We start from the raw sequence: 18,259 nt of genomic DNA, 5'->3' as shown, positions 1-18,259 counted from the left end.
TCAGTGAACGGGGTTTCGCTTGGTCAGAGAAGAAAGACAGAAGAGAGGTTTCAGGTTCAGGAGCAAAGGTAGTTTTTTTTGTGGGCCATGTCCCCTACTCATGGTCATTGCATTGCCTACCCATTTATCTTGCTTTTTCCTTCTCACCTAATATGCAGGTGATCTTAGCCACGCTTTGCGCTTATCCAGGATCTGTCTCAGCTTTGGACAGAGAGGCACATGACTGATGTAGTCCAGAAGGATCATGTCACGTTCTGACCTTAGCTCTTTTTTTTATGTCTTTATTTTAGTTTGTCAGGGCGTGAGTTGGGGGGGGCATTCTATGTTGTTTTTCTATGTTCTGTTCTGTTGTTATATTTCTATGTGTTTGGCCTAGTATGGTTCTCAATCAGAGGCAGGTGTCAGTCGTTGTCTCTGATTGGGAGCCATATTAAATGTAGCCTGTTTTCTATTGTGTTTTGTGGGTGGTTGTATCCTGTGTTAGTGGTTTCACCATACGGGACTGTTTCGGTTGTTTGTTTGTACTTTTGTTATTTTGTTCAGTTGATTTATTAAATATATCATTATGGACACTTACCACGCTGCACATTGGTCTGATCCTTGCTACTCCTCCTCTGAAGAAGAGGAATTCCGTTACAGATCCATACTGCTCTCCCAGCCAAGTGCAACAGCCAAGAAACTGATGAAATGAGGGGATCAGGGATGACAAAAGAGATTTGTTAGGGCATTTATTACAATCGTTAATATGTGGATTTTATGAGAGTTTATGGATTTAAAGTGATAACTCACAGAAACCTTTTCTTGATAATTGGAATCAGTCTGGTCACTCAAGTCATCCCAGGTGCTGTCATGGGTACAGCAGAAACTTTTATCTGCGTCATAGCCGTTGTTCAGCAGCAGACGCATCATCATCCCGTCCCGCAAGCAGTACTGCAGAGCCTGTGGGAAACACTGTCACTCACCACGGAAAAGTAACAATTGATGTCTGCATGTCTTGCCAAAAGCAGCTTTGCAATCTCGTACTGCCCATCTCTCACCACCACCACGAGGCAGAATAGAGCGGCCAGGTCAGGTTTGTCTCCTGTGTTCAGCAGCATTTCAGTGCAGGTCACGTCTCCATTAGAGACCGTAAAGTACAATGCACTTTTTCTCATGTCTCTGTAGTCTTCAGAGATGTGAAAGTCTAGGAGAGCGTTGACATCAAAGCCCTTTTCCACGAGTAGCTCCAGGCATTGTACATGGACTCCGTTGGCTGCAGAGTGAACGGGACTCTTGCCTGAAAGTTTGATTGCCTTTCTTGTGGTTATCAGAATAAAAATTCTCAGTGACCTGATAGAGAAAAGTTAACTCTGATCAGTGAAGTAGTTTTCCTTCAAACTACATTTGGTTCTTCTTTATTTTAAAGATAAATAATGGACTCCAGCAGAGGAGGCTGGTAGGGGGAGCCATAGGAGGAAAGGCTTATTGTTATGGCTGGAATGGAATAAACGTGGTTTCCATATGTTTGATGTGTTTGATACTGTTCCATTTATACCATTCCAGCCATTATAATGAGCCTGTCCTCCTATAGCTCCTCCCACCATCCTCCTTAGAGTACTCACAGGTTGTACTCACAGGTAATGGCCCTCATATGCTGTTCGATGAATGGGTAGCTCTGAGCACAGGCTAGGTACATTGGGGTTGGTTTCATGTCGCAGAAGGAAATCTATACAGTCTGGATTCCCAGATTGTGCAGCATCATACAGCACACTGTCCCCATTGGGCGCCTGTGCATTCACATTACCACCTAGTTGTAGGGAGAGGAAATCCAGCTTCTGCTTATTGTCATTTCTCAGACAATTTTTATGTATTTTTTATTTTACCTTTATTTAACCAGGTAGGCCAGTTGAGAACAAGTTCGACCTGGCCAAGATAAAGCAAAGCAGTGCGACACAAACAACAGAGTTAGGCATGGGATAAACAAACGTACAGTCAATAACACAATAGAAAAGTTTATATACAGTGTGTGTAAATGTAGCGAGAGTAGGGAGTTAAGGTAATAAATAGGCCACAGTGGCGAGAGTTAGCAATTAAACACTGGAGTAATAGATGTGCAGAAGATGAATGTGCAAGTCTAGATACTGGGGTGCAAAGGAGCAAATAATAAATAACAATATGGGTAGTTGGGTGTGCTATTTACAGATGGGCTATGAACAGGTGCAATGATCAGTAAGCTGCTCTGATCAGTAAGCTGGTGCTTAAAGTTAGTGAGGGAGATATAAGACTCCAGCTGGCAGCAGAGAACTGGAAGGAAAGGCAGCCAAACGAGGAGTTGGCTTTGGGGATAACCAGTGAAATATACATGCTGGAACGCGTGCTACGGGTGGATGCTGCTATGGTAACCAGTGAGCTGAGATAAGGCGGGGCTTTACCTAGCAAAGACTTATAGATGACCTGGAGCCAGTGGGTTTGGCAATGAATATGAAGCGAGGGCCAGCCAACGGAAGCATACAGGTCGCAGTAGTGGGTAGCATATGGCGCTTTGGTGACAAAACGGATGGCACTGTGATAGACTACACCCAATTTGCTGAGTAGAGTGTTGGAGGCTATTTTGTAAATTACATCGCTGAAGTCAAGGATCGGTAGGATAGGTAGGATAGATACAGTGGGAGAATCTCAATTGCATTTCCTTAATTTGTCGGGTCCTCTCTCCTCGCCTCCTCAAAACCCATTGGATGAAAAGGTCAGGTGTCCCTCCCGTCTGTCCAATGGGTTTTGAGAAGGCGAGGAGAGAGGACATGAGAAATCAAGGAAATTCCATTGAGATTCTCACGATGTCCCAAATCACACCTTACCCCATAGTCATTTGGCGGCGTTCACGCAGTTAACCCAATTCTGATATTCTTTCCACTAACTGGTCTTTTAACCAATCACATCAGATCTTTTCACATGAGATCTTTTTTAAGCATATCTGAATTATCAAAATACCAATTCGTGAAAAAAAAGATCAGAATTGGGCCACTTGTCTAAATGCAGGCCAAGTGTCTGATGGGTTTGGGCAGAGCCATATATAAGAGAATTCGGCCAGGTTTTTACGCCATGTTAGCGCCTTTATACTCAAAATGTTGGTGACATAACAATACGAGAGTGCCTTCAACAATTCCCTATGAAATGACCCGCTGTAAACAAGCAAAACAGAGCAGCGGATTTCAGATGCGTTTTTAGTTATTAGCATTTGGGATAATGTGTATCCAAGTCGGTCCTGTGTTATGGTGTTAATAAATTGCATATCTGCTTTCACTGGACATCTTCATAGGTTTTGAAAATGATCAGAAATAAACGGCACAAAGCGGAAGCATCAATTATCACCTAGCAACGACTATGGAGGAGAAAGTGGCGCTCTCGTAACATTCAGACAGAAACCGCATTAGCCCAACTCTATATAGATATGACTCTGGTTTTGGGTTGTTTTATGCAAAATGTTGAAAGTTATATATAGCTCTAACCTATCAGAGGGCAAACTGGAGCTATCGTGCTTTTCCATACTCACCATTGTGAAAAAAGGACCTTAAGAACCTCTGAGTGGGCGTGCTGTGCTGCAATGGCCATTGGAGTCACGCCGTCTTAATCTATCTCAGAGACCTGGCCACCATGTTCCAACAACAGCTCCATGATATGAGAGTAGCCTACCTTTGCTGCCTCGTGCAGGGCAGTCGACTGCTTCAGACAGACCTGCTCCACACAGGCTCCTCTCGTGATCAGGGCAGATGCCATTTCATACGACCCAAATCTAACAGCCGACTGGGAGAAATCACAACAACTGTTGAATATCAGAGGAACAATATGGTAGGAGTCATTTCAACAACAATACTTGTTGTGACAACAAGGATGCCAAGGACACAGACTTTATACCTTTCACTATTACCTAGCAGTTGAGGGCATTCTCTCTTGCTGTTGGTGTTATGTGGAGACACTCCATGTTCAAGTAGCATCTTCACATTGTCCACCAGACCAGCCATAGCTGCTAGAGTTAGCAGTGTTTCTCCCTCCATTGTCTTCTCCTCCAGGGACAACCTAAAAGACGCTGTTGGACACAACCCAAGAGATCAGGAACCAGTTCTAGCACGTCCAACAAAACAAAACAAGTCATGTTGCACATAAATCAGTAAATATCCACATTCATGCCAGTAGATTTATAGGATATGCAGTCTGTGTCCAGATATGCAGCCCATGATGTAATTGCTCTGTAATAGCCTACCACACAACAATATCTAAACCCACTGGCTCCATGTCATCTACAAGACCCTGCTAGGTAAAGTCCCCCCTTATCTCAGCTCGCTGGTCACCACCTGTAGCACGTGCCCCAGCAGGTATATCTCTCTGGTCACCCCCAAAACCAATTCTTTCTTTGGCCACCTCTCCTTCCAGTTCTCTGCATCCAATGACTGGAACGAACTACAAAAATCTCTGAAACTGGAAACACTTCTCCCTCACTAGCTTTAAGCACCAACTGTCAGAGCAGCTCACAGATTACTGCACCTGCACATAGCCCACTTACAATTTAGCCCAAACAACTACCTCTTTCCCTACTGTATTTATTTTATTTATTTATTTTTGCTCCTTTGCACATTCTTCCACTGCAAATCTACCATTCCAGTGTTTTACTTGCTATTGTCAGGACCCGGTTACGAACCCGGGTCTCCGGAGTGAGAAACAGTCACTTAACCAACTGAGCCACGAATAGTCGGCAGAACCCAGAAGATGAGGCAGACACAGCAGTACTTGAGACGGTGTATTTAATGAAGTAAAAAGTGAAGTCCTTCAGGAAAACATGTAACTCCACAACCTCAAAAGGAATTCCACAAGAACAAAGGTAATCCTCCAAGACAAAAAAGGTAAATCCACAAGGTGGTAGGTATAGTATAAAAAGCCTCAAAAGATACTCAAAAAATAAATAAACAATAACAAAAAACAGAATTCCACAAGAGAGTCCACCGGGATCAACAAGAGTTCACAGAATACTAGAGCTGGGTGCTAACATACAAACACAGAGCAAAGAACTGAGGAAAACTAAGGGTTTAAATACAATCAGGGGAAACAAGGCACAGGTGCAAATAATAATGGGGATCAAGGGAAAACAAAAGGTCAAAAAGCACAATGGGGGCATCTAGTGACCAAAAACCGGAACAACCCTGGCCAAATCCTGACAGCTATATTGTATTTACTTTGCCACCATGGCCTTTTTTTTGCCTTTACCTCCCTTATCTCACCTCATTTGCTCACATTGAATATAGACTTGTTTATACTGTATTATTGACTGTATGTTTGTTTTTGTCATGTTTGTCATTTATTATCATGTCTTGTCCCTGTGCTCCCCATGCTATTCGTTTCCCTCTGCTGGTCTTATTTGGTTCTTTCCCTCCTATCCCTCTCTCTCCCCCTCCCTCTCTCACTCTCTCGCTCTCTCTTCTCTCTATCGTTCCGTTCCTGCTCCCAGCTGTTCCTATTCCCCTAATCATCATTTAGTCTTCCCACACCTGTTCCCGATCCTTTCCCCTGATTAGAGTCCCTATTTATTCCTTTGTGATCCGTTCCTGTGCCGTCGGTTCCTTGTATTGTATTCACCATGCTGTGATTGCGTTTCGCCCTGTCCTGTCGTGTTTTTGCCGTGATTGTGTATCACCCTGTCCTGTCGTGTTTTGTGCCTTCATCAGATGCTGCGTGTGAGCAGGTGTCTCAGTCGACTACGGCCTGCGCCTACCCGAAGCGACCTGCAGTCTGTGGTCGCTTCTCCAGTTGTTCCCCTCTACAAGTCTAGAGGATTTCTGTTATTCCGTTTTGGACTTTAATAAACTCTGTTTCTGTTAAGTCGCTTTTTGGGTCCTCTTTCACCTGCATGACAGAAGGAACCGACCAAGGAATGGACCCAGCGACTTCAGACGCTCGTTACACTGCCGTCGAGATCCAAGGAGCCATGCTCGGCAGACACGAGCAGGAATTGTCCGCTGCTCGCCATGCCGTGGAGAACCTGGCCGCTCAGGTTTCCGACCTCTCTGGACAGTTCCAGAGTCTACGTCTCGTGCCACCTGTTACTTCCTGGCCTGCCGAGCCTCCAGAACCTAGGGTTAATAACCCACCTTGCTACTCCGGGCAGCCCACTGAGTGCCGCTCCTTTCTCACGCAGTGTGAGATTGTGTTCTCTCTCCAACCCAACACATACTCTAGAGAGAGAGCTCGGGTTGCTTACGTCATTTCACTCCTTACTGGCCGGGCTCGAGAATGGGGCACAGCTATCTGGGAGGCAAGGGCTGATTGCTCTATCAAATTCCAGAACTTTAAAGAGGAGATGATTCGGGTTTTTGACCGTTCAGTTTTTGGTGGGGAGGCTTCTAGGGCCCTGGCTTCCTTATGCCAAGGTGAACGGTCCATAACGGATTATTCCATTGAGTTTCGCACTCTTGCTGCCTCTAGTGAGTGGAACGAGCCGGCGCTGCTCGCTCGTTTTCTGGAGGGACTCCACGCAGTGGTTAAGGATGAGATTCTCTCCCGGGAGGTTCCTTCAGATGTGGACTCTTTGATTGCTCTCGCCATCCGCATAGAACGACGGGTAGATCTTCGTCACCGGGCTCGTGGAAGAGAGCTCGCATCAACGGTGTTTCCCTGCTCCGCATCGCAACCATCTCCCTCCTCTGGCTTTGAGACTGAGCCCATGCAGCTGGGAGGGATTCGCATCTCGAATAAGGAGAGGGAACGGAGGATCACCAACCGCCTGTGCCTCTATTGCGGAGTTGCTGGACATTTTGTTAATTCATGTCCAGTAAGAGGCCAGAGCCCATCAGTAAGCGGAGGGCTACTGGTGAGCGCTACTACTCAGTCCTCTTCATCTAGATCTTGTACTACTATGTCGGTCCATCTACGCTGGACCGGTTCGGGTGCTACATGCAGTGCCTTGATTGACTCTGGGGCTGAGGGTTGTTTCATGGACGAAGCATGGGTTCGGAAACATAACATTCCTTTCAGACCGTTAGACAAGCCTACGCCCATGTTTGCCTTAGATGGTAGTCATCTTCCCAGTATCAAATTTGAGACACTACCTTTAACTCTCACAGTATCTGGTAACCACAGTGAGACTATTTCTTTTTGATTTTCCGTTCACCGTTTACACCTGTTGTTTTGGGTCATCCCTGGCTAGTATGTCATAATCCTTCTATTAATTGGTCTAGTAATTCTATCCTATCCTGGAACGTTTCTTGTCATGTGAAGTGTTTAATGTCTGCCATCCCTCCCGTTTCTTCTCTCCCTACTTCTCAGGAGGAACCTGGCGATTTGACAGGAGTGCCGGAGGAATATCATGATCTGCGCACGGTCTTCAGTCGGTCCCGAGCCAACTCCCTTCCTCCTCACCGGTCGTATGATTGTAGTATTGATCTCCTTCCAGGGACCACGCCTCCTCGAGGTAGACTATACTCTCTGTCGGCTCCCGAACGTAAGGCTCTCGAGGATTATTTGTCTGTGTCTCTTGACGCCGGTACCATAGTGCCTTCTTCTTCTCCGGCCGGGGCGGGGTTCTTTTTGTTAAGAAGAAGGACGGTACTCTGCGCCCCTGCGTGGATTATCGAGGGCTGAATGACATAACGGTTAAGAATCGTTATCCGCTTCCCCTTATGTCATCAGCCTTCGAGATTCTGCAGGGAGCCAGGTGCTTTACTAAGTTGGACCTTCGTAACGCTTACCATCTCGTGCGCATCAGAGAGGGGGACGAGTGGAAAACGGCGTTTAACACTCCGTTAGGGCATTTTGAGTACCGGGTTCTGCCGTTCGGTCTCGCCAATGCGCCAGCTGTTTTTCAGGCATTAGTTAATGATGTTCTGAGAGACATGCTGAACATTTTTGTTTTTGTCTATCTTGACGATATCCTGATTTTTTCTCCGTCACTCGAGATTCATGTTCAGCACGTTCGACGTGTTCTACAGCGCCTTTTAGAGAATTGTCTCTACGTAAAGGCTGAGAAGTGCTCTTTTCATGTCTCCTCCGTTACTTTTCTCGGTTCCGTTATTTCCGCTGAAGGCATTCAGATGGATTCCGCTAAGGTCCAAGCTGTCAGTGATTGGCCCGTTCCAAGGTCACGTATCGAGTTGCAGCGCTTTTTAGGTTTCGCTAATTTCTATCGGCGTTTCATTCGTAATTTCGGTCAAGTTGCTGCCCCTCTCACAGCTCTTACTTCTGTCAAGACGTGTTTTAAGTGGTCCGGTTCCGCCCAGGGAGCTTTTGATCTTCTAAAAGAACGTTTTACGTCCGCTCCTATCCTCGTTACTCCTGACGTCACTAGACAATTTATTGTCGAGGTTGACGCTTCAGAGGTAGGCGTGGGAGCCATTCTATCCCAGCGCTTCCAGTCTGACGATAAGGTTCATCCTTGCGCTTATTTTTCTCATCGCCTGTCGCCATCTGAGCGCAACTATGATGTGGGTAACCGTGAACTGCTCGCCATCCGCTTAGCCCTAGGCGAATGGCGACAGTGGTTGGAGGGGGCGACCGTTCCTTTTGTCGTTTGGACAGACCATAAGAACCTTGAGTACATCCGTTCTGCCAAACGACTTAATGCCCGTCAAGCTCGTTGGGCGTTGTTTTTCGCTCGTTTCGAGTTTGTGATTTCTTACCGTCCGGGTAGCAAGAACACCAAGCCTGATGCCTTATCCCGTCTGTTTAGTTCTTCTGTGGCTTCTACTGATCTCGAGGGGATTCTTCCTTATGGGCGTGTTGTCGGGTTGACAGTCTGGGGAATTGAAAGACAGGTTAAGCAAGCACTCACGCACACTGCGTCGCGCGCGCTTGTCCTAGTAACCTCCTTTTCGTTCCTGTTTCCACTCGTCTGGCTGTTCTTCAGTGGGCTCACTCTGCCAAGTTAGCTGGTCATCCCGGTGTTCGAGGCACTCTTGCGTCTATTCGCCAGCGCTTTTGGTGGCCGACTCAGGAGCGTGACACGCGCCGTTTCGTGGCTGCGTGTTCAGACTGCGCGCAGAAGAAGTCTGGTAATTTTTTTCTGCTTCTGCTCCTGGTCTTGCTGGGTCTCAGTCTGTTCCCTGCCATCGCATCTCTCCTGTTCTTGTCCCTGCCCTTGCTGTGTCTCAGTCTGTCCCTAGTTCTCATTTTTTTTTTTAGAGTAGTACCCTAGTTTCCCTTTTTATCGTTTTTCGTTACGGTCCTGAGGAGAGGAGTTGGGTTCTTTCTCGGGACGTGCTGGACCGTTTGATCTATGATTTCCTCCGTTGCTGCCAGTGTTCCTCCTCGAGAGCGCCAGGAGGCGCTCGGTGAGTGGGGGGGTACTGTCATGTTTGTCATTTATTATCATGTCTTGTCCCTGTGCTCCCCATGCTATTCGTTTCCCTCTGCTGGTCTTATTTGGTTCTTTCCCTCCTATCCCTCTCTCTCCCCTCCCTCTCTCACTCTCTCGCTCTCTCTTCTCTCTATCGTTCCGTTCCTGCTCCCAGCTGTTCCTATTCCCCTAATCATCATTTAGTCTTCCCACACCTGTTCCCGATCCTTTCCCCTGATTAGAGTCCCTATTTATTCCTTTGTGATCCGTTCCTGTGCCGTCGGTTCCTTGTATTGTATTCACCATGCTGTGATTGCGTTTCGCCCTGTCCTGTCGTGTTTTTGCCGTGATTGTGTATCACCCTGTCCTGTCGTGTTTTGTGCCTTCATCAGATGCTGCGTGTGAGCAGGTGTCTCAGTCGACTACGGCCTGCGCCTACCCGAAGCGACCTGCAGTCTGTGGTCGCTTCTCCAGTTGTTTCCCCTCTACAAGTCTAGAGGATTTCTGTTATTCCGTTTTGGACTTTAATAAACTCTGTTTCTGTTAAGTCGCTTTTGGGTCCTCTTTCACCTGCATGACAGTTTTACTCCTTGTGTAACTCTGTGTCGTTGTATGTGTCGAACTGCTTTGCTTTATCTTGGCCAGGTCGCAATTGTAAATGAGAACTTGTTCTCAACTTGCCTACCTAGTTAAATAAAGGTGAAAAGGTTGGACAGCTGCCTTGTGCAGAGGGTACCAGCCCCTGTCATCTGCCTCACTGAAGCTTTCTTGAAATTCTGACAGCTCTTGGAGGGAGAGAATGTCACCTGGGTGGAGAATGTACCAGAAAGAATGATGACTTTTCACAGGAGCATTAGTGTCTTATGATGAAGTATCAGCCATTCAATATCAGTCTACAGTTTCCTAGCAGTTTTCTGTTGTCAAGTAATTGGACATGATTCATCTAAGCTACATAAAATGGTGTCGAGCCGGCCCAGCCCCAAAAATAGTATGGCACAAGCCATGGCACAAGCCAAGGGTTCCTTGTCTCTCTCCCTCTCCGATCATGCCCAGATTATGAATGCTACGTTAATGTCAGCAATGCATTGTAACTAATGGCCCGCCCTGTATAATGTAATCATTAATTTTACAATGATATGAGACATTGCATTTAGTATTCAATTCTCAGATATTTCTTGATTCTTAATGTAAGTCATCAATAGTCCTGCTTCAATATTGCTAAATCATCGGTATGGAGTCAAGATAAACAGTTTAATAGTCTTTGTCATTATTAATTACATAGTCGTATCACGGGTCGATGTGGGATATGTATAACATAATATAAACTCAGCAAAAAAATAAACCTCCTCTCACCGTCAACTGCGTTTATGTGTAAATATTTGTATGAACATAACAAGATTCAACAACTGAGACATAAACTGAACAAGTTCCACAGACATGTGACTAACAGAAATTGAATAATGTGTCCCTGAACAAAGGGGGGGAGGTCAAAATCAAAAGTAACAGTCAGTATCTGGTGTGGCCACCAGCTGCATTAAGTACTGCAGTGCATCCCCTCATGGACTGCTCCAGATTTGCCAGTTCTTGCTGTGAGATGTTACCCCACTCTTCCACCTGCAAGTTTTCAGACATTTCTGGTGTGAATGGCCCTAGCCCTCACCTTCCGATCCAACAGGTCCAAGATGTGCTCAATGGAATTGAGATCCGGGCTCTTCGCCGGCCATGGCAGAACACTGACATTCCTGTCTTGCAGGAAATCAAGCACAGAACGAGCAGTATGGCTGGTGGCATTGTCATGCTGGAGGGTCATGTCAGGATGAGCCTACAGGAAGGGTACCACATGAGGGAGGAGGATGTTTTCCCTGTAATGCACAGCGTTGAGATTGCCTGCAATGACAACACACTCAGTCCAATGATGCTGTGACACACCGCCCCAGACCTTGACTGACCCTCCGCCTCCAAATCAATCCCGCTCCAGAGTACAGACCTCGGTGTAACACTCATTCCTTTGACGATAAACCGACCATCACCTCTGGTGAGACAAAATCGCTACTCGTCAGTAAAGAGCACTTTTTGCCAGCCCTGTCTGGTCCAGCGACGGTGGGTTTGTGCCCATAGGCGATGTTGTTGCCGGTGATGTCTGGTGAGGACCTGCCTCCCTCAGTCCAGGCCTACAATCCCTCAGTCCAGCCTCTCTCAGCCTATTGCGGACAGTCTGAGCACTGATGGAGGGATTGTGCGTTCCTGGTGTAACTCAGGCAGTTGTTGTTGCCATCCTGTACCTGTCCTGCAGTTATGATGTTCGGATGTACCGATCCTGTGCAGGTGTTGTTACACGTGGTCTGCCACTGCAAGGACGATCAGCTGTCAATCCTGTCTCTCTGTAGCGCTGTCTTAGGCGTCTCACATTACAGATATTGCAATTTATTGCCCTGGCCACATCTGCAGTCCTCATGCCTCCTTGCAGCATGCCTAAGGCACGTGACCCTGGGCATCTTTCTTTTGCTGCTTTACAGAGTCAGTAGAAATGCCTCTTTAGTGTCCTAAGTTTTCATAAATGTGACCTTAATTGCCTACCGTCTGTAAGCTGTGAGTGACTTAACGACTGTTCCACAGGTGCATGTTAATTATTTGTTCATGGTTCATTGTACAAGCATTGGAAACAGTGTTTAAACCCTTTACAATGAAGATCTGTGAAGTTATTTTGTTTTTTATGAATTATCTTTGAACGACACCGTCCTGAGAAAGGGATGTTTCTTTTCTTGCTAAGTTATTGATAAATATCACTTTACTACAATGGGACAAGTGGGCTTTTTTTTCGCATACAGCTCATCTGCAGCCATGGTTTGCTTTGTGTGGGCTGTGCATTCATTTAGTAGGCCAAAGTAATATAATTTTGCAAAAAAAGCCTACCCAACCTGGTTCATAATTTAAATAAAACAGTACCACTTTACATGACACCCAGCATCATAACAGTCATAACCGTGTCATATGTCATAATAGCTGACATAATATGGTCATAGCACTGTCAAAACACATATATTTAGACCTGTTGTGACATATATTGCGTTATTTTATGTCTGGTTGTGACACCCTACATACTTGTGAACAGTATGTTTTTGTTATATAACATTTTCTGAAATGTACCATATTAAATTATCATTGTAATTGTGCACACATAGATGTCAGACATGCGCCTAACCCAAAGCTCGGTTTCTGATGACAGGGATGAATGCAGGAGCAGGACAAGACACACTCTTTTTAACTGACATTTATTTGATTTATTTAACCTTTATTTAACCTTTATTTAACTAGGCAAATCAGTTAAGAACAAATTCTTATTTACAATGACGACCTGCCCTATCCAAACCTTTACCCGGATGATACTGGGCCAATTGTGCGCTGGCTTTTGGGACTCCCAATCACAGCCGGTTGTGATACAGCCTGGAATCGAACCAGGGTCTGTTGTGACACCTCTGGCACTGAGATGCAGTGCCTTAGACCAAGGGCATGTAGGTGATAGACTTATCTGGCTTGATTTTGATGGTAATAATACTTTTTGACTGTGTCATAAAGTGCATTTTCTACAAGTTATTTAAAATATGATGTAAAAAAACATGACTGTAAAGAATTCATTTTCACAACAACAAATGACTTAGGAAACAAACTTTCATACAAAAGGAAACTTCTTGGCAGGGAAAAAAACATTTGAATAAATGTGGGTTTTGACCCTCTTAAGTAGGTGTCATAATCAGCCATAAAAGAACGCAATGTATCTCACAACAGGTGTAAACATATTGGTCATGACAGTGTTATGACCATACTATGACAGTTTATAACAATTTATGTCAGATGTTATAACATATTATGACATGGTTATGACCATGTCATAACGTGTTATGATGCTGGGTGTCAAGTAAAGTGTCACCCATAAAACCCTGCATGTGAAAATGACAATCTCAGTAATCAGACAGAGTCACAATGCATTTACCTCGATCAATAGCCTTTAGGATCTTCAGATGTTCATCACTGAGAATATTGAAACAGAGGAGATCATGTTTAGACAGCGTTCCAAAATAATTGAAGTAAAGCATAATATGAATAATTGTTCATGTCATTTTGATCTCAAAAATGACAGCATATAGCAAAATGCAAAAGTAGCCTAGGACATGGAGTATTTTCAGAAGTGTATTCGTATCATGCATTACCTCTCTAAAGATGAGAATGATATTTAAATCAAATCAAATCAAATTTTATCAAATCAAATTCCAGACAGAGAGAGTGTAGTTTGCGCCATGCCTGAACTGAATCCCCTCTCTACCAAACACACACACACACACACACACAAACACACACACACACACAAACACACACACACACACACACAAACACAAACACACACACACACACACAGCTTACTCTCCAGCGCACTGTAGAGCAGGGCAAAGTAGTCCCTGCACTGGGGGTTCATCCGCATGTTCATCCACACACGCTTAATGCTATTTTTAGGTGTCATCTGCTTCCGTTGAAGTCGTTTGTTTAGCATGCAGGCCATACCACAACATCCAAATGTTGTGTCTTATGTTCACTCATTTTCCATAATGTCAACTGTAATAATTACAGAGATATTTATACGACTAGTGCAGAAAGAGACAGCAATGTTAAAATAACAGATGGCAAATATTAGCCTTGTCAGAAGAGAATTGTTCAGGGAAGATCCATTTTCTCTGGCAGACCATCAAAGGGGCTTGAAGAACTCCCTGCTGGGTAGTATTAACATGTGATTAAAATGTAGAAAGACATCCAGTGTTGTTGATTTTCCCGAGACGCAAAGATGATTCAAGACTATTGTGCTGATTCTGAATAGGATCTCTCAGAAGCTGCATCAGAACTGCTAGAGCTCCAGCATCAATTCCCTTTCAAAGACTTTATCAAACATCCATGCTTTACTTATTGCTTTTTTGACTAATATGTTGCTCAAAAAGAGACAGGGAAAGACATTATCCAATCAATAAAAACAAAAAAAGACTTTACAACGTGTGAAAACGTGTGAAACAGAAATGTAATAATATGCTCAACAATTCAAACATACTGTATACAAGCTGCATAGTAAATAAGGTTGCATGGTTGGTAGTTCACAGTCGTCTCTTCTCCCTACATGGCAAACACTTTGGCCATTCAGATCATTCATCAAGTAGCTCTTCAGTCTGGGAGGGAAAAGGTCACAGCTCATGAACATGGGCAGGGCCGGATTAAGAAATCATAGGCAACGGGGCTTTGGTCTTGAATTCAAGCAAACAACAGCCCAGGCCAATGAAGCGACACACATATTGTACAATATTAGGAGGATATACATCTATATACAATACCGGTCAAAAGTTTGGACACACCTTCTCATTCCAGGGTTTTTCTTTATTTGTACTATTTTCAACATTGTAGAATAATAGTGAAGATATCAAAACTATGAAATAACACATATGGAATCATGTAGTACCCCCAAAAAGTGTTAAAAAAATCAAAATCTATTTTATATTTGAGATTCTTCAAAGTAGCTACCCTTTGCCTTGATGACAACTGTTCAGGAGTTTTATGGCTTGGAGGTAGAAGCTGTTAAGAAGCCTTTTGGACCTAGACTTGCTGCTCCGATACCGCTTGCCGTGCGGTAGCAGACAGAACAGTCAATGGCTAGGGTGGCTGGACTCTTGGACAATTTTTAGGGCCTACATTTTTTTGCTGCCTCTTGGGCCGCCCAGGGGCTTCAGCCCCAGTAGGCCCCTGCATTAATCCAACCCTGATCATGGGGTCATTCAGTCTTTTCAAGGTCAGCTGCTTCCTGATCTCCAGTCAGCACGGGTGCTTAGGTGAAAGGGAATAAACAGAAAAGTAAACATTTTGAATGTGATATACTCCATGTAAATGGTGCATTTGGAATAGTAAAAGCATTGTATTTGAACATATAGTCTTGCCAGTATATAACCTTACCCAGAACGTCACATATGTCAGGCCATTCTTTCTGCTTCTCCAGGGTGAGTTTGAATTGTGAAGAGATATGCACATGACTAACATAGTGCAGAAGAATGCGCACCACACACCCAGACAGGTGCATGAGGCATGAGAGACTCATGAATTCACAAAACTGCATAAAGGATAGACAAGATTGGAAAATGTTTTGTTTGTCACTCAGTCGAGAGAAGCTTAATAAACATCCCACAATGGAAATAATGAAAAAAAAGGTTGACAACTCACTGGAATTCCTTCTTCCTCTACACATTTCATACTCAAGCTGTTGTCATGGTTACAAGTGAAGCACATTTCAACATCATAGCCATTGTTGAGCAGAAGACACAACATCTCGTCCCGCAGGCAGTAATGCAGAGCCGGGGGAAGCACTGTGTTACTGACCACTGTGAAGTAACAATTGACGTCTGCCTGTCTGGCCAGAAGCAGCTTCACAATCTCGTACCTCCCAGGTCTCACCGCCACCAGGAGGCAGCATAGAGGGTCCAGTTCAGGTTTGGCTCCTGCATTCAGCAGCATTTCGAAGCATGGGATGTCCCTAGAGACAGCAAAGTATAATGTACTTCTTCTCAAGTCCATGTTCTTGTCTGAGAGGCGTGGCGTCAGGAGGACGTTGACATACAAAGCCATTTTCTATGAGTAGTTCCATACAATCAGAATGGTTGCTATCAACTGCAAAGTGAATCGGGCTTTGGCCAGTGAGTTTTATAGCAGTGAGAAATGAAAAAGGTTTGGTGGGGATGGACATGTCATTCAACACCTGTGAGGCCTGGCCGAATGTCTTTGAACTGTGTTACGGGAAATCTTGCCTTTACTCACTCATAGTGACCCTCATGTGCTGCCTTGTGGATTGGTAGTTGTCCAATCAAACTGGGTAGATTAGGGTTGGCTCCATGCATCCGTCAGAACACTCTTCGCATTTAAAGCCTGGGAATTGACTCGGTTTCCTTATATGACATGTAAAAACAAAGTCACACCAGCTGAGAGAATACAGTACATGAGACAAGTTTACAAGCAAGACCTCTGTAAATTCACCGAACCCTATGACTAGATGGATACGTTAACATTCCGAGCTGATTTGACCTCACTGGTTACGTACCATAGTGGAGAACAATGTCTAGCATGTGGACATGGAAACACCCAACAGGGTCACGCCCTGGTGATCTTTCTAGTTAACCCGACCTCCGTGCCTTAGCAACACCATCATACCTCAGAGCAGCCCACCTTGGCTGCTTCCTGCATGAAGGGCCACTTCTTCTGACAGATCCGCTCCAGCCAGGCACCGCTCGCAATCAAAGAATAGGCCATTTCATATGAACTCAAAGATTGTGTTTCTATGAACTTCTGGATTCATCACAAATCATTGTGAAGACATTTATCTCTAACTGAATATTTGTCTGTTATTACTTGACCAAATGAAATGCAGGTCTACACCTATTTGTTTTAAGGTGATTTGGTAACAGTGTCATGATCAATGTGATTAAACAACACAATTGTTTACAGTTTAAGTGTGTCATTTTCCTCAGATTGCAGTACACTAATTTTACCCAGCAATAGTGGGTAGTCATTTCTGCTGTTGGTGTTGTGTGGAGAAGCTCCCACGTCTCCACATTCTCCACCAGATCGGCTTTAGCTGCCAGAGTCAGTGGCATCTCTCCCCCCATTGCTGTTCTCTCCTCCAGCGTTAGCCCATGTGAAGCTACTAGAACAATTCAAAAGGTCACGGCAGAAATTCCTGGGCTTAATGTCTGACCAACCATTATGATGCAAGGGTGCCATCCTGACTGGCAAATGTCTATTGTCATCTAGATTGGTTGAGCCAGACAGGGGAGGGGCTCAATCTGGATGGAATCCAGGCTACCAAATTGAGTAGGTATTTTAATGTATGGAACAAACTGCAGGGCTTTGTTGACGTAAACAAATTATAGTACCTTGTTGGTACTATAAAAGGTTTTGTACTTACTGCATTTAAATCAATTGGAACTACTTGGTGCCAGTGTATAACTATGAGTCAATTATCATGGGCTGTTTATCATAAATATGGCACACTTACATACATCATTGTCTGTTTTAAGCCTGCTCTCAGTTATGTTTGGCTTGAATCCCACCATTCATGTCATCAGAGATCAAGCTCATAGATGCAATGGATTATTCTCTTTTGTGGCATGTGTGTGTGTCCGTGCAGACAACAGGCCTCTAAAGTTCAGTATTTTATAAATTGCTATGAGCTCTTGTGTCTGTAACCACATAGCAGTGGGTACTTGGTTCTGAAGTGTGGATTATCCCAGTAGTAGAGGCAGCCGGCCACAATAGAGCTGTTAGATTACCATGGCTTTTGAGGAGCCATCATTGGTATTTGGTGTTTTATTAGGATCCCCATTAGATGTTGCAAAAACATCAGCTACTGTTCCTGGGGTTTACAAAAAACTCGAAATATGACATATTACAGAACACAGCTCAATGACAGACAGAACTACATACATCTTTTAAATCGTGTCGCGTACTCCAGACTCAGATCACCCATCAGACCCATTCAAACTCCAAGCTTTATAACAGTATTCTACAATAACAAATACCTTAGCAGAGCTGTCAAATCTGACCAGACCAGTTCAGAGTTTCTACTGTTTATATTAACAATATTGACTTGTCTGTAAAAAATTGTAACCTGCACTTGTATGCCAATGATACTGTTGTGTATGTTATTGCCCCCACAGTTGACCAGGCTCTATCTGAACTAGAGTCTGCCTTCATTGTTTTACAAAAAAACTTTGTTGACTTTAAATTAATACTGATTGCAGGTAAAACTAAGTATATGTTCTCTAGAGCGCATAAAAATAAGTCTGATTTAAGCATATGCACTTTGGATGGTGTCCATATTGATCGTGTCCGTGCTTACACATATCTGGGCATCTGGATAGATGAAAAGCTGTCTTTTAAAAAGCATAT

The 18,259-nt window shown here is 44.3% G+C and overlaps 2 pseudogenes; both read right to left on the bottom strand.

Annotated features, from left to right (window-relative positions):
• On the bottom strand, window positions 1–13,772 carry LOC124044435 (annotated as a pseudogene).
• Window positions 13,773–14,478: 706 nt separating this feature from the next.
• Window positions 14,479–16,212, bottom strand: LOC124044334 (annotated as a pseudogene).
• Window positions 16,213–18,259: the final 2,047 nt, after the last annotated feature.

The sequence above is a fragment of the Oncorhynchus gorbuscha genome, linkage group LG01, assembly GCF_021184085.1.
Source record: "Oncorhynchus gorbuscha isolate QuinsamMale2020 ecotype Even-year linkage group LG01, OgorEven_v1.0, whole genome shotgun sequence".
In the NCBI taxonomy this organism is placed as follows: Eukaryota; Metazoa; Chordata; class Actinopteri; order Salmoniformes; family Salmonidae; genus Oncorhynchus; species Oncorhynchus gorbuscha.
Note: the sequence above shows the minus strand (reverse complement) of the source record. Positions and strands in the feature narration are given on the sequence as shown.